This window comes from Melospiza georgiana, unplaced genomic scaffold, assembly GCF_028018845.1.
Source record: "Melospiza georgiana isolate bMelGeo1 unplaced genomic scaffold, bMelGeo1.pri scaffold_51, whole genome shotgun sequence".
In the NCBI taxonomy this organism is placed as follows: Eukaryota; Metazoa; Chordata; class Aves; order Passeriformes; family Passerellidae; genus Melospiza; species Melospiza georgiana.
Window position 1 is genome coordinate 557,406 of NW_026652218.1, and position 27,106 is coordinate 584,511.

The 27,106-nt window shown below is 47.9% G+C and overlaps 2 pseudogenes; one reads left to right on the forward strand and one right to left on the reverse strand.

The window, feature by feature from the left end:
- Positions 1 to 1,908: 1,908 nt before the first annotated feature.
- On the forward strand, positions 1,909 to 3,078 carry LOC131096529 (cytochrome b-like; annotated as a pseudogene).
- Positions 3,079 to 8,798: 5,720 nt separating this feature from the next.
- On the reverse strand, positions 8,799 to 26,840 carry LOC131096530 (serine/threonine-protein kinase PAK 3-like; annotated as a pseudogene).
- Positions 26,841 to 27,106: the final 266 nt, after the last annotated feature.

Below are 27,106 nucleotides of genomic sequence, written 5' to 3' on the forward strand. Positions count from 1 at the left end.
CTAGACAAAAAAATACATGCCCTGAACTACAATACAAAGGCAGATAGAACTGTACTTGAATGATCTCTTTTTAGATTGCTGGAGTTTTTTCCTTGTGAAGAGGAGCTAGGGTATTGCTGAAGAAAAGTGGCACCAGCAGGACGGGGCAGCGTGCCATGCTCCGTGCAGAGGCTGCCAGAGGCTGCCCAAAGAGCGCCCTGCTGCAGCCAGAGCCCTCCTGGCCTGGGGCCCGGGAGCAAAGGGCCAGGGCAGCCACCTCCTCCTCGTCCTGACCCTGCCACCGCTCCCTGCTGCTGCTGCTGAGGGAAAGAGAAGACTCTCCTAAGGCCCCATGAACGAATGCACTTACACAGCACTGGGGATGCCAGTGAAGGAAACCATGTGTCATGTAATGCATGTGTGACCAGAGTCACCAAACACCACCTAAACATGGAATTGTTGCACCTCTCTAGGACAGGCAGAAATTTAAAGAATTAACTGGAGACTTCAGGGCAGAAGAGGCCAGAGGAGGGAAACAACTCTGAAAGGAAAAACCATCATATCTGGAGGGGAAAACATCTCTGCCTGCTCAGAATCAGTTGAGGGAACATGTCTCTAAGCCTCTCCAGAAAGGGATGCTTTAGGTGAGCTCTGCACCTCCAACTGCCTTGGACCAGAGCCAGGAAGATTCAATTATATAAATGTTACATAGATAGACAGATAGATAGATAGATAGATAGATAGATAGATAGATAGATAGATAGATAGATAGATGATAGATAGATAGATAGATAGATAGATAGATAGATAGATAGATAGATAGATTTCGTTACTGAAATCTCTCTTTACTGTCCTCTCTGTTGCTACAGATATCAGAACTTGGTAGCCAGTGCCACACTCAACTACAATCCTGAGATTGCTCTCCTGTTGCTTCAAAAAATCACACTCTTGGGGAATGTGGAGCATGTAGGTGCTTACAGAAAGGGATCAGACCCAGAGCATTGCACTGGGAACTGCACTCTTTGTGCATCTGTGCTTGGGCAAGTTCTTCTCTTGGACTCGACCACACTGGTGGAGCTAAACTGGCTGGAATCAGAAATGCAGCCCAGCCCCTTCCAGCTCCTGTGACCTCTGAGGAGCAGCTGGAATGCAAGGGCATTGACCTCCTCCTGAATTCCCAAACACAACACACACTGATTCCCTGGGCTGCAAAAAGGCATGAGCACTACTAAGCTCAAAGTGATCTGTAAGGCCGTACTGGCTGGCCTGGAACCACAACAGTTCCTTCTGCACCAAGGTCCCTGCACAGAATGATGTGTTCTCATGCAAAACTACTGCATTCTCCAGAAGTGATACCTTGGAAATTAAAATTCTAGCAGACCCAGTCCCAGTGCTATAAAAGGGCAGAAAATAATGATGAAAAGAACTTTAGCTGGGAGAAGAAGAAAATGAACAGCCTCTTCCTCCAAGCAAACAAAAAAAAAAAAAAAAAAAAAAAAAAACAAAAAAAAAAAACCAAGAAAAAAAAAAGGGGGGAAAAGTAATTTCTAAAAGTGGCTCGAATATTTGGATGCACTGAGGAGATGCTGAAGGCCCCTCACGAGGCTCCTGCTCCTGTTGTCCAAGCTAAAGATTTCTCATCCTGACCAAACAAGCCCCCTTCTCAAACTTCTCAACATCCCTAGGATACTTTAACCTCCTATCCCACCGCCTAAGTATAACCAACTTCCTCAAAGGAGGACAGAACATCGCATCCCGCCTAATTGACCTCTCCTGATACAAAATAGTAGGTCCAGAGGGGCTAGCCAGCCTGCAACTTACAGCAACCAAAACTGCCACCACCCTCCACTCAGGCCTAATCAAAGCTTACTTAGGATCATTCACCTTATCCATTCTCATCATCCTCGTAGCCACATACAGAAATAACCAATGGCCCTCAACCTTCGTAAAAACCACCAAATTCTCAAAATCATCAACAATGCCCTAATCGACCTCCCAGCGCCATCAAACATCTCAACATGATGAAACTTTGGGTCTCTAGTAGGCGTTTGCTTAATTACTCAAATCGTCACAGGTCTTCTGCTAGCTATGCACTACACAGCAGATACCCATCTAGCCTTCTCCTCTGTCACTCACATATGCCGAGACGTACAATTTGGCTGACTCATCCACAACCTCCACGCAAACGGAGACTCCTTCTTCTTCATCTGCATCTACCCACACATCGGCTGAGGACTCTACTACGGCTCATACCTAAACAAAGAAACTTGAAACATTGGAGTCATCCTCCTCCTAACCCTCATAGCAACCGCCTTCGTAGGATACATCCTACCATGAGGCCAAATATCATTCTGAGGAGCTACTGTAATCACAAACCTATTCTCTGCCATCCCTTACATCAGGCAAACACTAGTCAAATGAGCCTGAGGAGGGTTCTCTGTCGACAACCCCACACTGACCCGATTCTTTGCTCTCCACTTCCTCCTTCCCTTCGTCATCGTAGGCCTTACTCTCGTCCATCTCACCTTTCTCCATGAAACAGCCTCAAACAACCTGCTAGGCATTCCCACAGACTGTGACAAGATCCCCTTCCACTCATACTACACGATCAAAGACATCCTAGGATTTGTACTAATGCTCTCCCTACTCGTCTCACTAGCCCTATTCTCCCTCAACCTGCTAGGTGACCCAGAAAACTTCACCCCAGCCAACCCACTAGTCACCCCTCCTCACATCAAACCCGAGTGATCTTTCCTATTTGCTTACGCCATCCTCCGATCCATCCCAAACAAACTAGGAGGCGTACTAGCTCTAGCCGCCTCAATCCTCGTCATATTCCTCACCCCACTACTACATACATCAAAACTACAATCAATACCCTTCCGCCCCCTATCACAAATCCTGTTCTGAACCCTAGTCACCAACGTCCTCATCCTAACCTGAGTAGGCAGCCAGCCAGTAGGAGACCCCTTCATCATCATTGGACAACTAGCCTCATTCACATACTTCACAATCATTCTAATTCTGTTCCCTCTGATTGAGGCAATTGTCAGTGGGCTGTTGCACACTCACAGGAGCCTTGCTTTTTCCACTGTGTGAGCACAGCCTGCAAACTTGCAGGGAAGTGTTAAAATGATTGAGTGAATTGCTCCTTTGCTTTTCGCTGCCTATGGCATTACTTATGGTGCCTATTTTATGACACATTTCACAAGTAAGTAGATGTTTCCTCTCTACTTAGGTCAGGGTGTATCCTTACCTGGCTTTTGTATGTCTTCCTGCTCTTTCTTAGTGACTGAGTTTCTGATTTTGAAACAGAAAGAGCATTAGGATGCCACTGGTTTGGTAAAGCTCCTGTCAAGGCGTTCAGCTAAAAAGGGGGTGTCTGTAGCCACAGGGGCAGCTAGGTATATACATGCAAGTATCCGCGCTCCAGTGTAGGTGCCCTGGACACCCCAGTCAGGCAGATAGGAGTGGGCTCTGACACTCAGGGCTTATGTGCACCAAAGCAACCTTCTGATGTCACTACGAGAAGGTGGCAACCTTTAAGTTTTTAAAGGTTTATTAAACCTTAAGAAAAGACTTTATAAGGAAAATGCAGCACTGGGAAGTCTCCATGATTAGCAGCCACATGCTCATCTACAAAAGGGATACTCTGCTTTTTTTACCTTTAGCCCCTCCCAATGTTTTGTCAGTCAATTCTTTCTCTGCCGTCCAGTGGTGGAGATTACTTTCTTGCATCTTGATTGGAGGTCAATTGTTGTTACACCCTGCCTGCTGGTCACAAGCCAGCCCTCCCCAAATGCCCTGACTACCAAGACTATTACAAGGGGGATAAGAAAGAGGACTATGGGAGGACATATTACAATAACAGCACTTTACATTTGAACATAATATCTATCCACATAATATCTATCTCTTAATTGTGAGAGCCAACTATTACATTACTCACCTATAATGCACAGAAGCAGGAGAGAAGGCACTGGCTTGGCATAACAGCTGAAATAATTGCTAACAAATCTCCCCACATATTTGCACCTTTATTGGACATGGCCAGGACTCCTGTGGATGTACATCTCTGCCTTTCTTCCCATTTGGAAGCAGTCAAACTGGCAACTCGTGGGGAAACCAAGGGCTTTGTGGGGGCTGCATTGCTCTGCACACACCCAGGCCACCCGTGGAACAGAGCTTTGGTGCCTAAAAAGATCAACCAGAGGAAAACAGCTGGAGGAGGTTTCATTTTGACCTTTCTTAGCCACTAACAGAAGTTGTCAAAATGAAAATGACCAAGCAAGGCCTGATCCCTGCTGCCAGCTCAGGGTTAGAAAGGAGGCATTACTTGATTTCAGTGCTGGGTGCACAGGGAATCCCTTCCCTAAGCCCTGCACACCCAGCAATCTCACCTAGTAGTTTGTATCCATGGAACTAAGACATATTCAATACTTTGCTGAAACTTACTGGCTAAACATTACCTCCAATTTTTTGACATATTTCTATCACTTCTCAGAATTTATTGACATCAGAGTAGGAGTGTCCTGTAGCTCCCTGCTGGTCATTGTCACAGGTTCAGGTGACCCATGCACAAAATAACGCAGGACAAAACTGGGCTTGCAAAGCAAATTCATTCTATTAGTTGCAGTAGCATATAATACATACTGACCTCTGGATTCCCAAAAATCCACTGAACAGGAGGAGTTGGAGCGTGGTGCTCGGCAGCAGGGGCAGGTAGGCAGTGCAATTCCAGGACATCCCCTGGATCAAAACGCTGTGCATCTCGTCCTTCTCAACCCTTCAGCCCAGAACTAGGCCTTGTATCTCCTGCTTAGGAGTGGAATTTTACAGCAGGAGTTAGAGCAGCAGCTCACACATGCCTGGCATGTGAGATGAGGCCATGATGGCTCAGGATGACTCCATGACTCCCTGCCACCAAGGGCTGCATTGTGCATTGTTCTCCTTTCAAAGCTTGACTGCTCACCCATTGACCAATCCATTGTTTCTCTTTCATGGGTCATGGTCCCACCTGCTAAACAAGACACTTTTCTTCATTGTCTTTTCAACCTGCTCAAACATGGACCAAATATGGCAGGGCTGGGACACGACTCCAGTTCCTGACACAGTCATTTGGAAAATATTCCCATTCCTCAAACTCTCCTTTGGTGGTCAAGAGCCTCCTAAAACACTTTCTTCCTTTTGAATGCATTCCAGCTACCTTCTTAGCAGGACCACTCTCCTTATTCTCAAGGCCAAGATAGCCACTTGCACACAGTAAGCACTGCAGTGGGGGAATACATGGTTCAGCACTCCTGTTAAAGCTAAAGGAATTCAAAAGACTATGCCCTGTTTGTTAGACTAAATGCCTCTCCTTCCTATTCTGAGAATCAAACACCAGTGTTTCATCAATACACCCTGCAGGTGCTCTTGCTGAGTGAAGCCACATTGCTGTGTCAATAAAGCAGCCGGGACTCAGTTTCTTCATGCAGGAAAAGCCAATTCTTTATTCACATAACTCATTTTTATACTGTTTTCACAGACTTGTGTTCAACTTCAACTGGCTGGTAGTTTCCTTGCCACACAATTTATTGCTTAGAAGGTGTATTAGTGTGTACATGTTAAGACTCTCTCTTTTTAAGACTCAGTGTTACTCAGGTGATTACATTTTTCTTTCGTGGATGCTCGTGGGACAGGTTTCTTGTTTATTACAGATGCAAACAGTTTTCTTAGCACAATAGCTTGTGCTAACTGCACTCATGACTATTCCCATGGGAAGTTAGCTGGCTGCACGTAGAAGATGGAACAGGCCAGCTGGGAATTTACCACAGTGTGGTAAATAGGTATGATTCGTGCTGATAACAATTGAAACAAGAATCAATATTGATACAGTAATTAATATATGTAAATATTAAAACAGGTAAAATTAGTAATGCCAAAGAAAAAGGGAGAGGAGGGGCACCATGCCCCCCCCCCCCCCCCGCAGATATTCAGGAACAGGAGGAAAGCAAGAGATAATGTTTGCTAAAAATTAACAAAGAAGGAACTCTCTGGTTGTGTCCCAGGAAAATGCTAATTATAAGGGATTTATTGCCTTGATACTCTGTCGAAGGAAGGAGACCAGGACACCAGATGGATCATCACAGGTCCAGTTTATTGAAGAAAGCATCAAACACTTATACAGCAAATAATAAGCTTATGAATATTCTGTAAGCCAAGCAATCTATTGGTTAAACTATACCATCAGCTCTTCCTCATTCCTTTGGGCCTACGTTCTCTACTTCTCACGTCTCGCTGTCCATTTCTTTATCATACTCAGCTAGGCCCAAGGACACGTTATCTTGCAGGTGCAAGATTTGGAATTAGCCACAGTCTTGTACTTTTCCATTCTCTAGTCAGCTAAATTCCCAACAGACACCTGCCTTCAAAAAGGCCTCTGCCCTAGTTAGGACATCTTTACCAAAATGATTCGGCTGTGTCCTCCCTCCTCAAGCCACTCTTTGACAAAACTCTCCACAATACTCAGATGTAGTGATTATGTTAGTTTTGGCTTACATTGTATTGGCTTGGTGTAACCCAAAAGTTAATTAAAGGACACAGAGGAGGACTACAAAATCTTCATCAGATGACCCCCAAAGACTTGTGCGACCACCAACCAAGTGGTGGCATATGGATGGTAAAGGTGATGATGAGGGCAGAGGTAGAAGTGTGAAGTACAGAAAATGGGAGGAGACGGCATTGACACATGGTATATAAGGACGAATATTCACTTGGCAAGCTTGTATGTGATGTTGCAAGGGTCCCAGAGGCCTGCACTCCGTACCCCGCAGTTATCTGTTGCTTATGCGCTATTATTAGAAACAAATTATCCCTTATTTTAATCAAATTCTATTCTATCCAATTTTATATTTTTATATTTTAAATATTCAATTAAAATTGCTACTACTTTTAATATTGTTTGGGGGTTTTTTTATGACGGGATAATTGGGCAAACATAACAATAGGTAGGCCTGATTTTATAAGGCCTTTCTTTTCTAATAACCCTACCTGTGTGCAATACATTATGACTTTCTTTCAGAAATTAATGAAGAAAACGCAAATTGCCTGCTGAAACCCTTCTGCCCCCTTCCAAATCAGTTTACTCCTCAAGCACATGCCTCAGGCACATCCCTGATGTGCCTCTCTCCCAGCAGCTCAGAGCTGCATTGCACAGCGCTTGCTGTGTGCCAGAGAGCACAAAGCAGGCTGGCCTGGTGGGCCTGAATATTTCTGCCAAACACTCTGCATCTCACACCTTTGCTCTGGCTCAGTGCAGAACTGCAGGATTGCAGGCGCTTCCTCCCAGAGCTGCGTGAGGCGCTGGCTCCTGCAGATGGGCCCTGCCAAGCTGTCCCTGCCTCACGCTGGCCTCGCTTCCCCTGGCACAAGTGCCGGGCCTGAAGGAGCTGCCCTGTGCTCCAGCCTGCCGAGCAGCCCGGCTCCCTGCCCCGGTGCCCAGAGTGCTGCACACGCTGCAGGCCTTTGCCAGGAGCTGCAGGGCAGCCGGCAGAAGAGGAGGAATCCTCAGCCAGCCCAGCGGCCCATGGCTGCCCTTGGCCTTTCTCTGCTCCTGGGCACACTCCAGATGGCCAATGCCTCCAGGCTGGGCTGTGCCCAGCATGGCTGCGCTTCCCCTCGGCAGCAGCCAGCTGCCACCTGGGCTCTGAGGGCGGACGATTCGCCCGCTCCCAGGAAGAGGCACCCAGGTCTCGGCTGCTGCCTCTTGAAGCTCCAAGGGCCTCCTTCCAGCCTGCCTCTGCCGGGGCTCAGGCTGCTCCGGCCTCTGCCAGGGCTCTGCTGGGGCTCCAGCCTGGGCAAGGCCGGGCCCGCTCTCATCTCACAGGTGCTGACAGCTCTGCACCACAGGAGACCTTCCCGAGCACCCTCTCTGATCTTTCTGCTTTCTCACTTGAGCAAGGCTCTCCTCCAGCCAAAGAGATTATTGCATTTAGGGAGCCCCAATGCTCTCCAGTCACAGCTGAAGGTCTGCATCTGTGTAAGATGTTTGGGCTGCCCCATTCTTCCTGTGCTTTTGTTTTTAAATGCCATTGCCCTTTCTGCCTAAAATAGAAGTACCAAAGATGGCCAAAAACAGACCAGTGGGCCATATTCCAAAGGCAATGTGGTCTGGAGAGGATGAATGAAGAACATCCTTCCCCACTTTCACACCATGCCAAAGACACTGTTTCACTTTCCACCTTTAAGAAACAACAGACAATTCAGAAGGAATTCTCGAGTTTATTCACAGAGTGAGAAGGAAGGGAATCTTCAAGGTGAGTTGTGGTTTCAGAAACTTTATTGATTTTCAATCCTACTCTGCAGTCCTATTAGACAATCCTACTCTTACCCTAACCCTTACCTTAACCCTAATCCTTATCCTTATCCTTATCCTTATCCTTATCCTTATCCTTATCCTTATCCTTATCCTCATCCTAATCCTAATCTTTATCCTTATCCTTATCCTTATCCTTATCCTTATCCTTATCCTTATCCTCATCCTAATCTTTATCCTTATCCTTATCCTTATCCTTATCCTTATCCTTATCCTTATCCTTATCCTTATCCTTATCCTTATCCTTATCCTCATCCTAATCCTAATCTTTATCCTTATCCTTATCCTTATCCTTATCCTTATCCTTATCCTTATCCTTATCCTTATCCTTATCTTTATCCTTATCCTTAATCTAATCCTAATCCTAATCCTAATCCTAATCCTTATCCTAATCCTAATCCTAATCCTTATCCTAACCTACAATCCTACTCTAAACTGATTGAGGAATAAATGGTCCTGATGATTGTCACATTCTTGTCTCCTTCCTCTTCTTCACTGAAACAATCAGTGGCACCAGGCTGGACGCAGGCTCAGCAAATCTTACAAATGGATGCTGCCCAAAGGGAAAAAAAACAGATCAACAAAAAACAATGAACCATGACTTTCCAAGCTCAGTGCTTCACAGGATTCCTCCTGCTCCTAGAAGGATGCAGGAAGAGGAACAATGGGACTGTCTACACCTCCATCTTTATGTGCAGACTTTGCCATCACAGGCAAACCTGGCCCAGAATCCCACTCATCCATTTATACAGGTGTCTTCATCTTGCTGAGATTTTAGCCCTGCCAGTGCTCTAGAAATGGTGCTTTCTGTCCTTGGAGTTTCTTCTTTTCAGGAAACTCCAAAGCCTCTCATTGGTCCCTCTCTTTGAAAGACAGGCACTGTGTTGATTGCCACAGGGACAGAAAGCAGTGTCTACCTTTCCATGCCCTGCCCCTCGTGTGCTGGATGGCACCTTCCTTCCCAGCAGGGCCAGCCCAGTGGCACTGGGCCCTGCAGTTCCCTCTCTGCCACACAGCCTGGCAGTAACCCTGGTGCAGTTCCCGTCTGCTTGAGCGTGCCAGGCAGCAGATGGGGCTGGGACAAGTCCCTCCCAGCTGTCCCTGTTTGCGTGGCAGAAACCTCTAAGGGTGGGCTGGGGGGCACAAACCAGGGCCCCTCAGAGGCTCACAGTGAGCCCCCCACAGCCCCTCCTGCCCACAGCCAAACCTCTGACTGCTCAGCTGTGACTGGCTTCCTTGGGTTCCTCCTCCACCATTTCATGTCTCTGTACCCTGCATTGCTCTACTTCAATTCTGTTGCCATTACATAAAACTGAACACCCCACCAAATTACAAAAGAAGGTGACAGAAACAGCCAGAGGACCTCTCTGACTCAGGAAATGTAGAGAGAGGTGGGGTTGCTCAGTTTTGTCAAGAACAGGCCCCAGGGAGACTTTATTGCCACTTTCTAAAACTTCAGAGTGGCTTTGAGGAAAGTGGAGGACATCTTTTTTAACAGGGCCAGTTACAATAGGATGTGGGTGAATATTTTTTAACACAAATAGGATCTAATCAGAACTTGTTTACTCGGAGCATGGTGTGACCCTGGCACAGCTTGCCCCAAGAGCTTGTAGGTGCCCCATCCCTGCAACCATTCCGGCTCCAGTGGGAAAGGGCTCTGAGAAACTTGATGTCTTTAAAGAAGTCCCTGCTCATTGCAGGACACTTGCACCAGAGGACATTTGCAGGTCCCTGCCAGCCCAGCCCAGTCCAGGATTCCTCACTGTTTTCATTTGAAGAGCACCAAGAATGGAGGTGAGGAGGAAGGGGGCTCATCTGCTGCCTTGGGCTTGAGTGGAGGGAGAGCCCATCCTTCAGAGCCTGTTTCACCTGCAGCCCCTTCACATTCTACCTGCAGCAGCTCCTTGGCAGACCAGCGCTGCGCCTCGTCTCTCTGCAGGCAGCAGCTCAGGAAGTCACGCAGGCAAGATGAAAATAGGTTGGGCTGCTGCAGCTTTTGTCTTCCTCCTGTGGCTATCAGGAGTTGGGGCTGGGGGAAAAGGAGACACCAGGCTCCACCTGCTTCTTTCCCATCTGTCACTGCTCTCCCAGATCCCACTGATTAAGCTCCACTCTGCAGTGGCAGTTTCTGCCCTGGCAGAGACCCAGAGATGACTTTCCTTTACCAACCAAAAACCCCAAACCCTGATGCAGCCACAGCCTCTCCAACATCTCACAGATCTTGCCTTGGCAGCTGATTACATTGACTGACCTAATTAGTGGGAACTCCATCAGCACAAGCACATTTCCTTCCCTGACGATTCATACCAGCTTGAGAGGCTTTTTTGGAAGAAGGACTTTCCTATACTAACTCTACTGTATCCAAGGGTTAGTACATGGAAAGTATTTCTGCAGAGCTTCTTGGTCCCTTAAGCACCGCTGCCACAAAACAAAACTAATCAAGCTTTTTGCTTTGTTCTTGAAAAGAATGGGAATTTGAGGGAAAGAAAGGAAATCCACCAGGTATTCCTCAGGTAAGGAAACAAATCTTTGGAATCTCATCTTCAACACAGACACATTATGATCCATGCACAAATGTACTGGGATGAAAACGCCTGCTTGGACACACAGGAGCCACCTGCAGCTCTGTTTCTCAGCAGTCTGAAAATTTCTGCTTTCCTTATATGGAAAAGAAAAACCTTTCATGGTCAAATCAGAAGGAGAGGTTCCATCCCCATGGTCACCCTCTACTCATTTGGCTACTCAAGTCAATGCATGAATGGTAGGCCCATCCCAGAAAGTGCCAGGAAACAAATGGGAGGTTTTGGCAGGCTCTCCACATCACCAGGCTCTGGCTTGGTGATGTGCAGAATGTGACTTGGGCTGGGAGAGAAACATGGTAACTGAGTGTTTCAGCAGCACTGCACAAGAAGCAGAAGAGACTCTGTGGCCTTTACACCCTCATGCCCGGGTTTCAGGCACGTTTCCCAGTGAGAAGAAACTGCACAGGGGGTTAAGTTCCTCTCTAAAAACCAGTGCCTTAGCAACTTTCTTGTGTTTGGCCTTCTTTTCTTCATTTCTGGAAATGTAACACCAGTTCTGAGAGGCTTGCCTTGTGGTTTTAGGGGCATCTTCACAGACAGACAAGTCAAGGGAACAACTTGAAACCCAAAGCAAATGTTGCCTGAGAAGAGCTGGGAAGTGTTTGCCTGTGGTGAGGCTTGAGCTGTCTGGCAATCCCCTTCCATGATGTGCAGAAACATCCAGCTGCTCCCCAGAACTCAGTCCCTCTGGGCATGCAGGCCTCTGGAAACCCCTGAGGATTCCAGCCTTTCTCCTGCCCAAGAGCATCTAACCTAAGCTGAGCTCCAGTTTCTTCAGCAAGGCCAAGGATGCTCACTTCCATGCAGCTGACAGTGTCCATGGAGCTCAGCAGGTCTTTCTGATACTCCTCAGGCCAAGGAATTACAGTGTAGATTGGCAAGACATCAGCTGATCATTATCCAGTGTGGTTCATGTGGAACCAAGCTCTAACACGCTGACAAGTCAGGGGGAGAGAGCTCATTCTGCTTTTGCAAGATGGTATTTAGAAACATAAGACACCAACTTGGAACTATTCAAACCTCAACTTGCAGAATCCATCTCAAATAGAGAAAAAGAACAATGGCAAGAGGCCTTGGAGTCTCCATAAAAATGCCCACCACTGTCATGATAACTCTGTGCTCATGGCACTGAAATAGATGGTGACCAAAGAGACTTTGCTATTACCCTCTTTAAGCCAAAGGAGAATTTCAAAGCCAGAAATGGCAATGCACTCCCCTTGTGTACAAATAATTTATGCGGCTTTCTGTCCTTTTCCCACATCACCAGAGGTGACAAAGAGGGTTTTATCCTGACTCTCAGCTGAGCTCAGCCACTGGCCATGGTGGGGAGCTGGAGCCCTCCCTGTCATTATAACAGTGCAGGCCAGGGATGGCCCTGCTCCTGAGGTAAAGAAACACAGCACCGGTGTCAACTGCCCATGTTGGATCCCAGCTCAGGCACCTGCCTGCAAGTTCATCAACTTGTTAAAGTACCAAGAAACAGCCAAGGGTTTGGCAAACAATTCTAACTGCAGTCGGAGAAAAACACATCCTCAACTTATCCAGGCCACCCACACACGTGACTGAACAATGTACAGATGACTTGAAAGCCTGAAAGTTTCAACAACCACAGGATTTGGAAAAGATGCTACAGAATGGAAGAGAAGAGCTGCATTTAAAAAATGAAAAAGCAAGCAGAACTGCTTGGGCATTGCTTTGGTAGTAGGTTTTTTTCTCTTTTCCTTTTTTGTTTACTTTTCTTTTTCCTTTTTTCCTATGTTTTCTATAAAATTGAAACTGGGAAGGTCTAACCTCTATTTCTCAGGATATTTATCACATGTCTACCCTGTCCACTGAAAAATTCTTGTCCTTCAGAAACAGAGTTCCAACATTGTTCAAAAAACAAGTGGGAAATGTCAGGCACGGCTGGAGGCCAAAATGGCAGGTTTCTGAACTGGTTAGGTTTCTGAACTGCCACTTCCCTTTCTGATACAACCAAAGCTACAGCAGATACTGATGTGTTGCAGGGGCATTTTTAGAAGGGGACCTTGGTGGAAGTGGTGCCAGCAGATGGCAATGGGATTTTGTCCAATGGCACACAGAACATGGGACAGCTGAGAAAGACAGTGGGATCAGTGAGTATTTGCACCTTACCAAGACAGGAGTTGCATTCCAGGAAGGAACTTCTCGTTCCACCATTTCGATGCCCACAATTCCCAAAGACCATATGTCCACTTTGGGGCCACATGGTTGACCTGTCACCACTTCAGGCGCCAGCCACCCAGCAGCGCCGGCCACGGAGCTCCGTCTGCCCTGCTCAGGGCTGAGCTGAGCAAAGAGGCCAAAGTCAGCTGTGGAGAAAAAAACAAACCGTGAAAGCCAGCTCCAATTAGGAAACCAAGCAAAAGAATTCCCCACTCTCAGGCTAAGAATGTGCTGTTGCATCTCCTGGAGAACTGTCCACACTCGATTTCCTTGGGGCTTTAGCCAAGGGAGTATGGAATTGGCCACTTCAAAAAAACCCCAGGTTTCTTAATGCTGCTCACAGCAGTGGACTTCATTCCCCTGAAGCTTTAGATTGTAGATCCCTCTGTCTAGAAGGGACACACACAGAGCAAGGCCACTCTTGACTGCTTGTGGTTCTTAATACCTCTGTGCACGTTGCAACTGTGCCCTCAGCTCGCAGCAGGGGTCCCTGCACTGCCACCAGCACCATTTTTGGGGAGCTGGCAGTGACTCCAAGCAGCCCCACACCCACATCCCTGGAACGCTGCACCTGATCAAGAATATACTGACCCAGCTTGACAGAACCGTCAGTTCTGAGAAGGATGTTGCTGCTCTTCACATCTTGGTGGATGACATGGTATGAATGAAGAAAATCCAGTCCTTGCAGGCACTGAGCGAGAAAACAGAAACAGGAGGGCAAAAATGAGTGATGTGATTTCATCACAAAAGAAAGGAAACAAAGAATCGAAAAGATTCCCTCTCCAGGGGAATGGGGAGTAAGGGCAGAACAGTAATGGGCACTGAGAGGAAGAGCTTGCTGCTCCAACACTTGCAGCGCAGGACCTTCCTGAGGAAAGGCACATCAGCTTTTGAAAGAGCAACAGCACCTGCTGTTGTAGGCTGTCCCCTGCAAACCAGCCAGGACGACTCCTGCTGCAGTGGACCTGCTTTTTCCATGCAGAGGACAAAGGAGGGGTTTTGAAAGGAAAAGTCCCTCCCTTTGGTGTGAAGTGGATCACTTTTGGGTGGGAGGCTGCATGGAAAAGATTTTCTTGCTGGCCTCAGCACAGGCTTGGAAGTATCACACCAGTCACTTTGCGGAGGCAAAGAGCATTTTGGCTGCACTTCTATCCTTTTCAGCTGAGGAGTCTGAGAAATGAGTATTTTTTCTTTTCTGGTCATTTCAAATCCTGCCACCAGCACCTTTCCTTTTACAGGCAAGGAATGCAGTGAAGACAGACTACAGGCAAACATTTAGAGAGGCAAGGTGGAGAACAGCAAATACAAATACAAAAGACAGAGCGAGAATACAATAGCAGGAGATAAGAGTACTGGCACTGAGTACAGTGAGTGCAGGGGCACTGGCAGGCCTTTCCCTTGAGATGCTTTTACTTGCCCATAGCATACCAGCAACACAGAAACAAAGCTTTGCCCAGGAAATCACTCCAGCTCTGAGCCCCTGTTTCCCAGACAATCCTGCCCAAGTCCTTGGAAACACAGCTGGGATTGCTGACCTCCCGACTGATGGCTGCCATCTCATCTTCAGACAGGTAGGTCTGGCTGATGACATTGCTCAGAGTGCCTCCATCCATGTACTCCATAACCAGGGACAGTTCCTCACCCACAAGGTAGCTGAAAGAAGGAAACAAGGGCATGGAGATGAATGTACATGGCTAAGTTGCTGTTTGGAAAAGACAGGTTGGTTCTTCTTTTCAAGTCCCTTTGAGACAAAGACAAAATAAAGGAAGAGACATTCCCTCTTGGCTGTGCATTGTTTGCCATCTGTGCAGTCTCAAGGAGAAAGGCACAGCTGCAAAAAAGGAGATGTCTTAGATGGGCAGCAAGCAAAATGTGCAGTTTAGTAACAGCCAGGATAAAAAAAACCTGTCATGCATGGTGTTTCTGGAAAAAAAGCACCTAGTCTTCCTGGCATGCATAGCAATGGAAAACAGTGGCAACAATCCAAGGGAAATCCTTGTTAGTTTACCTGGACGTAAGAAGACACTTGAAAAAAATCAAGCTCCAAAACAAAGTGGTGGCTGTGAATATAGAGATCATTGATTTAGTAAGACACAACTCATCCGGGTTTTTGAACAATTTTCAAATACCACGTACCAGCGAAGACTAATGCAGACAAAATGCAATCTCTTCCCATGCACTGGAGATGAAAAGAGCAATAATAATTAGCCAATAATTACAGCTCTATTTTCTGCCAGTGACCAAAGTGGGATTTTACCTTGCATGTTTGCAACATGCAAACAAACATTCATGGGACAAAAGCACAACTCACCTGTCTAAACAGTTGACCAGGTTGGGATTTCTATTCACCTTCATGACCATGAGTTCGTTGACTTTTAGTTCCTTCTTCCTCAGTCCTTGAAGCTGTATTTTCTTGATGGCCACCTAAAACGACATTGAAAATCAGTAACTTGAGACGTTGGTGGCACGAGACCACAAGACACGTGGAGCGAGTGATTTTGCAATGACACAGCAGAGCTGTGCCAAACTGCCTTGTGATTAGGCACTGCAGTAGTTAGGAACTGACATTCCAACAGCCCATTTCTCTGCTCCCTTGGGAGCCAGTTACAGGACACATGGGGCCACTGACATTTTGCCTTGACCACTTGGTAACAGCAGTGTCTCAGTTATCACCCACAAACCTCTGACCACACTCTCTGCTGCTTTGTTTGGGACTCAGAAGAAGTAATCCATGCCTTAATAATCTGTGGATACATCTTGGGCTATGGGCAGGGCTTAGGGCTTTCAGGGACGCCTTGCAGATCTCTCCCTATGTGCAGTTCCCAAGTGCAGCACTGCAGGTGGCTAAGGAACTACCAGTAACTTTCAGATGGATTTGCTGGCAGCCAGAAATGAGAATTCAGGACTCTGAAGCTGTAGCCCCAAAGAGCAGTGAGGTGCTCAAAGGTAGCGCCTTTGTTTTAGCAGTGGAGAGCGAGTGAGTGTGTCCTTCTCTGAAAGGAACTGCTGCCCTCTGTGCCTTCCTTCTGGCAGCTGAGGAGGACAAAGTCCCAAATGTGTTCTGTGGGCTGGCACCAGTCTGTGCTTCTTGTGCCTTTTCAGCACAGCTCTGCCCAAAGCTCCAGCCACAGCTCACACCAGAGGGGAAAGCCCTCAAGTGCAGCAGAGTCTGCAGGGGCTGTTCACATTTACCTCTCCTCCTGTGGCAGTGTCAAGTGCTTTACAAACATCTCCAAAAGTCCTAGAAACAAAACAGAAGCAGAGAGAGGAGAAGCCATTTAGATCTTGCAGTGAAAGCCAGCCCACACAGGTGATCTGTGCTGTAAATACCCCAGACCTGCAGACACTGGAAGCATTGAGATGTGTTTGACAATGCCTTCTGAGCACACTTAGAAATTCTGATCAGCACTGACAATCTAAGCCCAGTGCCTGAACACATTTGCAGCTTGTCTGACTTCACACTTGATACCTATTCCGCCAGCAAAACATCTGATGCATAGTTTTGTAAAATTAACATTGCTTGGACTCACCCACTGCCAATATTTTCCAGTTTGATGTATTTTAGAATAGGATTTTCCATCTTCACCATTCTCCCTGAGGGAAACAAAATGCAAGATGTTCACTTCAAAGCAGAGATCTCACCTTCTAGGAGATACAAAAGGCAGCCCCACTGTCTGGAGCTCTGAGCCCTCCCTTTGTGGACAGCTGGCTAACAACAACAGGAACGGGAACTGGAACAAGAAGAAAAGAACAGCAGGCCCCCAGCACAAGTGGCTGGCACATAGACTGATTTCCAGCATCCTTTGAAGGGAGAGACCTCTTGACAGCAGGCACACAGGGAAGCACAGGGAGATACATTCAGAGGAGACTGAGACCAGAAGAGAATACCTACCAAGGCAAGTAAGTTTGTCATCTAGAAACATTTAGGAGAGCTGGAACTAACAGTGCCTTTGTTTTCTTGGAAATAAACACTGTGAGATTTAGAAAAGGTTTCCTACTTGCTAAGATTAAGTGCACCAGGACATCTAGAATCAATTCCTCTGAACAGATGCCAAGTTCAGAACAGGAGGAATATTGCCAAGTGTTCCCATCTTTTCCACCTTGCAGCAGTTTGCCAGAAGAATGCCTCTGTGTTTGTAAACCAGAGCAGCTCATGCTAGAACCAATCCCCACAGGGCTTCCAGCATCAGGACCCTCACCCTTTATGAGCAGGCTGAGCTCTAAGATGCCCTTGCCTGTGCCCCGCGTGAAGAACCGCGCCGCTTCTCTTCACCCTGAAAGCACGGCTCAGTCGCTCCCATTGCACTCGCCCTCTCAGCACCACACACGTCCCCATCTTCCCAACTCGGCACGGCGGGCACAGAGGACAGCAGTGCTCCTCAGGCGCCCCTGTGACACAGAGAGCTGCCCAGAGGAGATGCTGACCCTCTTGTGAGTCCAGGCCGTGCGAGGCAGAAGCCGGCCCAGAGCAGGGGCTGTTGCCTCAGGCAGCTCCGCGCTGCAGCAGCCGGGCAGCAGCGGGACCCTCCCAGCTAAGGAAGGCTCCAGCCTCTGCATTCCCACCAGCCCTCAGGGGCAGGGCAACGACCACAACAAGGCTGGCAAAGCCCAAGCATGAGCACTGACAGGCACTGATGGGAAGAAGCCAGAGTGAGCCTGAGCCCCAGACAAGCTGTTGCCCCCATTCAGGACACAACAGGATGGGCTTTGAGATCAGCCACGCCGAGGCGCAGATCGGTGCCCTTTTTGTCCCAACAGGTGATGGCAGACACAGAATCCACTGGGCTCTCTTCTCAACCCTACCAGATCTTATCTGAGAGCACAGCACTGGCAGCTGTTAAGGGCAAGAAGCAGATTCATTGGGTTGTGCTGCAGAATCACAAAGGGCTTGATGTGTTTTCCTAGAGACTGATCTGAGCAGGGCTTCTGCCAGTGGCTAGGACTCAAGCAGTCACAGCCTTCTGCTTATCCAGGAACAATCCCTGCTTCTGCCTTCGGCAGAGAGGGAAGCTCAGGCAAACTCCAGCCAGTCTAAGCTGCCCTCAGAGGCAGCAGGAACACCCAGAGCTCTCTCTTGCTGCCTCGGAGCACTGCCAGCACTTCTGTGACACTAAATTGATCAGAACCGTTGGTACAGCTATACTGACACGTGCACACAACACACTGTCCCTCAGATAAGAAAGATACCAGACGTACTCTGCTGCTCCAGGGAGTCACCCGCCGTCTCCTGTTGCTGAGCAGCAGTTGGGTCAGCACGGGAGGTGAACCAAGGGCTCAGGCTCCATTTCTTCAGCTGGGGAGCAAAGGCTCCTTGGGATGGCGCTGCTGCTTCTGCTGCAGCTTCAGTGTCAGAGTCGGTGTAGATCTGAGACAAGAAATGAGTTGATGTCAGGAAGGTGTGGCAGAGATTGCCCTGAAATGCAAGAGAGATTGCCAGTTGAAATGCAAGCCCTTAGGAAGCTGCTGTCAGCCACATGCAGAGCTCTTCAACTGGATTGCTTTGGATGTCCACTTGTGAAACCAAATGGTCAAAAGCAAAGGCTGATTTGACTTGAGTTCATAGCCAGTTTCTTGTTCTAAAGGATGACTGCAGCAACGACCGCTCCACTTCCTCCCAAAGACTCCTTTCCCCCTCATAGGTCTGCAGATACATTTGCAGCTCCTCATTCTAATGTTCTACCTCCTGCCATGAAATTCTCTTTTTCTGCACCTTCCTCGGGATGTGCTTATCCTGCAGCATCTCTGGATGGGTCAGTTCCTGGGCCTCATGCCAGCCTCAGGGCTCTTGGTTGCCCGTCATTTGCTGGAACTCTCTGCAGGCTGCCAGGTAGGATGGTGACACTTCCACCTCAAGTCAAACAGAACAAAGCAGTCAGAGACTACAGCTTGTCCCCGTCATCCAGGAGTCATCGACTGGGAAGAAAGTAAAGGACAGGAGCAGATCTGCAAGGGATACAGACAGCTTGTAGCTCGTATTCCAAATCTATGTGAGTGACCATGTTCACCTGCAAAAACACCTCAAGAAACAAGGTCACCTGGAAGAAGCCAGCAGGAGTTCATTCGCATGACTGCTGGCTAAATGGCCAGAGGAGTAATGCCACTGTCCAGAGCATCAGCTGAGTTCCAGCAGAGCAGGAAGTGTCCTTGAGAGCAGCTCTGACAGAGGCCTCATCAGGATGGCACTCAGAGGCATCACCCACCCCTGCTGCTCTGCACTGGAAAGGCAAGGAGGGCAGAAACCAACCCTTGGGTGACTGCAGTGCTGATTGCTATTTCCCTCACTTGCTTTTCTAGAGCCTTTTGCTCCTGAAGGAGGCGATTAATTTTCTCTTGGATGATTTTAATTTTTTCGTCTAGCCTCTTCTTCCTTGCATTGGTCCTAGCCTCAGTTTCCTGCAGCTGTGCCTGCATCTGTTTGTCAATTTTCTGTAAACAACAATGGAAAGGACTCTCTCTCATGAGTGGAGTGGCTGCCATTCCTTCATTCACCTGTTTTTGTTGATTACCCCTGTGCATAGGGAGATTCTTCTCCTCTTGGATGTCTTCATTCCTCCTCTTCACTGCCATGATGGCACTCTGAGCTTCAGGCAGCTCTGCTTGTGGCTCTGCCTTGATGTTCTGTACACACAAAAGCAGAGCAAGTGACTGAGAGCTGCCATCAGGCTCAGCTTTTCCCTCTTTTAGCCTCAAAATCACATTTATTCAGCCCCTTCTTTCTGCTTCCCTACCCAGCTCTGCTTCCACTGTAACCCTCCTGTGCTGGTGCTGATCTCTGCAGATTCCAAGGCTCTGTCCTTCCAGGGCCTGTGGGACTCCTGGCCTCCTCAGTCCCAAGAGCTCTGGTTTATGCCCCTCTTCCTGCCCTTCCCTCTGTGCCCTGGCCAGTCAGGCTCACCTGGCCATTCTCCTGTGGCTCTTCCACCTGCTGCCTGAGCTGCTCTTCCTGCTCTCGGGCTGGGAACAGCTCTCCCTGAGTCTGGCCGGGCATCTCAGATGAGGCAGTGTGCTCCTGCTCTTTCTCTAGAAGCACCTGCACAGAAAGCAGGAGAAGATGGGTTTCAACTTCCCATATGCCCTTTGTGGGCCAAGACTCACATACTGCTGGGCTCACTTGTTCCCAAAGCACTGTGCTGCTGCTCTCCTGGGTCGTTCTCTGCCCGAGGGGAGGCACAGATTCCAAAGTGACCCTGGCCCTACAATCAGGGGCCACTGGGACTGAAGCTCCAGCAGCCTCTCAGGCAGCTGACAGGGAAGGGGTGGCATTTCTCAAGGGTCTGGTGAGGGCCTCTCTCTGCTTCTGCCATGTTCTGTTTGTCTCTCCTGAAGGGATGCCTTTAGGTGAGCTTTGCATCTTCCACTGCTTTGGAGCAGAGTCAGGAAGATTTAAATAGATAGATAGATAGACAGACAGATCTCACTTTTATAATCTCTCTTTACTGTACTGTGGTATTTACATTCTTTGAATGGAGAGAGATATAATTCTCTCTCCTAGGTTTTTTTTTAAGGGAAGGTAGTGAGAAACTTAGAGAAGAAGAGAAAACAATTCTAATCTCTACTGTCTATTCTTGTTTTTTAGTATATGAAGAATGTGTTATAGTGATTGTTTTCTGAAAGTGATTTGTTAGTTGGATTTTAGTGATAGTTGTTTAGATTGATTAGCTAATTAGATAAAAGACTGCCTGGAGACAGTCACGAGTTTTTCTTTAGTAGCTTTTTAGTGAAGTATCTTTTTAGTATAGTTTTAATAGAGTACTAGTGTAATATAACATAGCTTAAGAAAGCATTTGTTTAACCTTCTAAATCATAGAGCCAAAGCACATTATTCCCCACGTGGGGGTCACCCTGAATCAATACTGTCCTTTCTGTCGCTACACACATCAGCACTCGGTGGCAGTGCCCCGATCAGCAGCCATCCTGAATTTGTTCTCCTGTTGCTTCAGTAACCCACACTCTTGGGGAATCTGGAGCATGTAGGTCCTTATGGAATGCAATCAGACCCAGAGCATTGCACTGGGAACTGCACTCTTTGTGCATCTGTGCTCCTGCAAGTTCTTCACTTGGACTGGACAACACTGATGGTGCTAAAGTGGCTGGAATCAGAAATGCAGCCCAGCCCCTCCCAGCTCCTGTGATCTCTGAGCACCAGCTGGAATGCAAGGGCATTGATTTCCTGCTCAATTCCCGAACACAACACACACTGATTGCCTGGGCTGCCAAAAGACAAGGGAGCCGTTAACTTGAAAATGATGGGCAAGCCCTACCGGCTGGTCTGGCACCAGAACAGCTCGTTCTGCACCAACATCCCTGCCCCAAACTATGTGTTCTTGTGCAAAAATTCTGCATTATCCAGAACTGCCTCCTTGAACACTAAAATTCTAGCAGAATTTCTGCCAGTGCTGTAAAAGGGGAGGAAAGATTGAGAAAAAAGCTCCCTTGCTCCCTGGAGAAGCAGAAATTGCACAAGGCTTCTCCTTCTAGCAAACAAACAAATAAACAAAATATGAAAGTGTTACCTACTCCAGTGTCTAAAGCACTTGGATGCAGTGAAGGGATGTTTGGCAGGGAAACAGCCCTTGTGCTGAGCATTGGCTTTATGGATCCAAGGCAGGGATCTATGGAAGTCTGCCTGAAGGTCCCTCATGAGCCCCCATTGTCCAGGCTAAAGCTCCCTCAGCACCTCCTCCCTGGCCTTGTGCTGCACCCCTTGCCCAGCTCCCCTGTCCCTCTGTGCCCACGCTGCAGCCCCTCCATGACTTTCTGCTTCCCAGGGCCCACAGCTGCACACAGCACTCCAGCTGTGGCCGCAGCGCTGCCCAGCACAGGCCACGCTCCCTGCCCTGCTCCTGCTGCCCCACTGCTGCTGGCACAGCCACCGTGCCCTTGGCCTTCTTGGCCCCCTGGCCCCACGCTGCCTCATCTTCAGCTGCTCACGGCCGCCAGCCCTGCGTCCTTTTGGCCCACGCAGCTCCCCAGCCACAAAGGTGCCCATTGCACTTCAGATACTGCAGGCATCATTGCAAGGTGTACATTCTGGGTTTAGCATTACAAGACAGCAGTCAAGGACTTGCAGCTTTGCTCCCACTCTAGGCTCCAATGCAGTTTTCAAATGCGGTTTTCAAAGCAGACTACACAATAGAAGGTATCGACAGACACATGCAGTGTCTGGTTTTTGCCTCAGAAGAAGGGTTCAGAACTACTCCCTTTGTTTCTTTTGCCACGCCTGACAAGAATGCCCCCCCACAGCTTCATGGACAACACAGTCATCTCCTTGCAGCTTATCAAAGACCAAGAAACAGGCAGACTCAGAGCACCTATCTGCTCTGCTACTGGCTGCTCTGCCTGAAGAGGCAAAAGAGCAACCTGGTAACAAAGGCAACAAATTCCCTGACTTCAAGCAGCAACTCTACATCCCCAGTGTGTCTCTTAAATAGTCCCAAGTAAACACACCCAAGAAGTTTGTGAAGACAAAGCACCAGAAAGAACTTGTGTGGTCAGATCAACATTTTTTTTGTGCCTGCAGCTACTTGGCCAGTGTGTGCAGGGGGACAGGTCTCTCCATGCCACAGTGTCCCCTGTGTATCCAACAAGGCTGAGCACAGTGTCTTTGACATGCTCCCTGCTCTGGGAACAGGGAGCCTTTGTGCTTCAGGCTGGCCCCTATCAAAATGCCAGGAAGCTGGTGCCTAAACATGACAGACCAAAGCCCATTGTCCAGCTGTCACAGGCTGGGGGCAATCACTCGGTCCTGGCAGGACTCCAGCACTCAGCATCCTCAGCCAGCAACAGCAAGTGCTGGCTGGTCAGAAACTTGCAGCTCTGCCCTGCACTAAAGACAGCAGCACACACAGCTGGCACTTACTGGCTCAGAATGTTCAGGCTGTGGTGTGAGCACAGCTGGAGGCTGGCGCTCATCCACCCCATTTGCCTCCTCTTCGGCCTCCTCTCCATGAGCAGAGGGAGCCAGGGGAGAGACTGCTGTTGGTTCTGTGATCTGTGGACAGACAGCAGTGTGAGGGACACAAAGTTACCTATAATTTATACCCTTATTTCTATTCAGCACTTTATGCTATTCAGCTCTATTTCTACAACCAGCTCTGCTAAGGACAAATCAGAAACTCTGAAAACAATGGGATTCTAAGTCACTGACAATAAATTTAAATGGGCTAATTCAACAGAATTGCTAATAGTTCTGAATTAGACATTTCGCCCTGGCTACTATCAAGAAGCAACATTCTCTCTGCAAAATGAGCTTTTCATTCCTTGAAAGTTCTGAAATGGAAAATTGGGAAATAGCCAGTGATGCCTTTGTTATTGCTGCTGCAGACATGGAAATGGATTTTCTTTCAGCCTGCCCAGCTGGCCCTCTACACTCTACTGCCACAGGCCAAGCTCACAGCTTGCTCTACAATTCTTAAGCACCAGGAACATTAAATGTTCCTTTGTCACTCACCTCAGGATCAGCACCTCTGAACACACGCTTCAGGTGACCTGTAGTGGGCAAGGAAAATGAACAAGTGCTGTGAGAAAACTGCCTGGGCTGCTGAATCCCACAGAAGAGAAGAAGTCAACCCAAACAGAGAGCATTTTTCTTTATCAACATCCCTCCACATGACATAGTTCCTTCACACAGCCAGCAAGAGATCAGGACAATAATCTTGGTTGTGCCTACACTTTGGCCAGTTTAGCCAGCAAATGAATACAAACATGATCAAGAAAATGCAAATTGTTCTTCAACACTCAATGCTTCTGTTCTGTCCAGCAGATAAAGCAGCTATTGTTCTCTTGTCTTTCAGGTACTTTTTTAAAAAAAGAAGTTGCATGCACTAATTCCCATTAAGTTGCTGAAAACAGTCCCCCAGAAAAGCTTGCCCCAAATCCCCCTGAGCTGTGGCAGTTCTATTGTGAAACAGCACAGCAGCAGCTCCAGGCCGCAGGAGCAGACACTCACTGCTTTGGCACTTGCACTTCACTGCAAAGGGAATCACTCTTTTAGCACTCAGTCAAGGGTCAAAATAGACAGTCAAATCCTTTCATTACAAAATTTGGAACAAAAGAAGCTTTCCCTGAGTTTTGGGGAGAACTACAAAGTCCTTAGAAGGCCTTCTGAGAAGGCCTCCCAGTCTTCATTTTGGAAGTTGTCCTGCTTGTCCCAGCAAACTGAGGAAATGAAAGACTCTGCTGCCACAGACTCTCCTGTGGAGGGAATGGAAGCGCAGCAGGTTCCCTTGCAAATGCTGCCCCTGTGGCTACAGACACCCCCTTTTAGCTGAACCTCTTGACAGGAGCTTTACCAAACCACTGGCATCCTAATGCTCTTTCTCTTTCAAAATCAGAAACTCAGCCCCCAAGAAAGAGCAGGAAGACATACAAAAGCCAGGTAAGGATACACCCTAACCTAAGTAGAATGGAAAACTCTACTTACGTGCAAAGTGTGTAATGTAATACGCGGAAAAAGAAATGCCATAAGCAGCAAAAGCTGCTGTGGCCAGATGGTGAAATATTGTCATTTTTGAAAGTTAGGTAAATAGAAGAAACAAGGCTCTTGTCAGTGGGCAGCTACCCACTGACAAATACCCCAACCAGAAAAGTTCTCCTCAACTGAGCAAGGCCTAGGGCTGCTCTGACACTCAGGTCTTCTGTGCACCAAGGCAACCTTCTGATGTCACGACGACAAGGTGGCAACCATGCCCTGACATCACAAAGCAAACGCTCGATGTTGGTCTGTGAGTTTATGCAAAGCAATAACCAACCTTTCCTACAGCAAACACAAAAGAGCCTGGGAAGTGTTTCTGTGTCACAAAGCAGTGCAAAACCCCCTCATGGGCCAAACCCTGTTCAGGGATCCAAGAGGAACTCCAGGAGTGCCCCAAGCACCTACAGCCTGTACCCCAGCTGAGCACTCAGATGGGACCCAAGCAAAGGAAACCAGAACAAGACAATGGCCCACAGCATTGCACATGTGAGAAATGACTCTCACTTTTAAAATTTTTAAGGTTTAGTAAACCTTAACAAAGGACTGAATAAGAAAAATTATGGCAATGGGAGTCTCTCTGACTAGCAGCCATGTGCTCATCTACAAAAACGATGCTCTGGCTTTTATACCCTCAGCCCCTCCAAAAGTTTTGCCAGTCAACTCTTTCTCTGCTGTCCATTGGTGGAGATTACTTTCTTGCATCCCGACTGGAGGTCAGGTGTTGTTACACCCTGCCTGCTGGTCACAAGCCAGCCCTCCCCAAATGCCCTGACTACCCAGGCTATTACAAGGGGGACGGGAAAGAGGACTATGGGAGGATATATTACAATATCATCACTACACATTTGAACATCCACATAACATCTGCTTCTTAATTGTCAGAGCCAACCATTTCATTACTCGTCTAGAACACACAGAGCCAGGAGAGAAGCCACTGTTGGCATCACAGCTGAAATGCTTTCTAACAAATTTCCCCACATATTTGCACCTTTATTGGACATGCCCAGGGCTCTGGTGCGTGTACATCTCTGCCTCTCTTCCCCTTTGGCAGGAGTTGAACTGGCAGCATCTGCCCGCCAGCAGCAGCTGCTCCAAGCTGGGAACGCCACTGGCGGTGCTGATTTCCAGAGGCTTCTGTGTGCCAGGGGAAGCCAAGGCAGGAGCGGGTTGAACGGTGCTGGCGCTGCTGCTGCTCTGTGCCAGATAGCCCTGGCTGGGCAGGGCACGGTGCCCACTGCGCTGCGGGCTCCTTCTCCTGCCACAGCTGGGCACACCTGGCAACAAGGCATGACAACCTGTGGGCAAGCCAAGGGGTTTGTGGGGCTGCACTGCTCTGCACACACCCAGCACACCTGCAGCACACAATTTTAACCCTCAAACAAGTAAACCAAAGGGAAACAGCTGGAAAAGATTTCATTTTGACCATTCTTACCTGCTCAACAGAAGTCTTCAAAATGAACGTTACCAAGCAGGGCCTGATCCCTGCTGCCAGCTCAGGGTTAGAAATGAGGCAATCCTTGATCTCAGCACTGGGTGTGTGGGGAATCACTTCCCTAATATGTGCACACCCCGCAATCTCACTTACTAATTTGTGTCCATCGATCTACTGTGGATGTTTGGATTTACTGACCACTCATGGCAGAGCTGGGTCTCGCTCTCTGCCAGGAGACAGACCTTTGGTATTCATTCCTTTTATATTCTTAACTTAGCTAGCCTTCTGACAACTTTTCCTTCTATTTCTTTTAGTATAGTTATAATATATATAATAAAATAATAAATCAAGCCTTCTGAACATGAGGTCAACATTCTCGCCTCTCTCTTCATCCTGCAACCCTTGTGACCATCATCACATTCCCCCAAATTATTTGATTTACTGATTGATACTTATTGACACTTAAATCACTTCTCCGAATTTACTGACATGAGAATAGGAGTGTCCTGTAAGTCCCTGCTGGTCATTGTCACAGGTTCAGGAGGAGACCCATGCAGAAAATAACCCAGGACAAAACTGGGCTTGCAAAGCAAATTCATTGTATTTGTTGCACTAACAAATAATACAGCCCTGGATTCCTAAAAATCTGCCGACCAAGAGAAGGAGATGTAGCGTGGTGCTCGGCAGCAGGGGCAGGTAGACAGTGCGCTTTCAGGACATCCCCTGGATCAAAACGCTGTACATCTCATCCTTCTCACCCTTCCAACTCAGAACCAGGCCTGGTATCTCCTGCTCAGGAGTGGAATTTCCCAGTTACAGCACCGGCTCACCCATGGCTGGTGTGTGAGATGAGGCCATGAATCCAGGATTTAAAAGAACTGGAAGAGTTAAAATTTTAGCAAGATTTAGTTAGGGGGAAAGAGTATAGCAAGAAGAGTAGAAATAATAGGGGATAGTTAATTTTTAGCAGATAAGGTAGTTAAGGCTAGAGTAATATATCACTTGCCTGTCTTTACTATGTTTGAAGAAGCAGGATGGGATGCAGATTCTTTGTGGCAAAGAAGAGCACTGTAGCCTGCACCTGGGCCCCAAAACTTCAG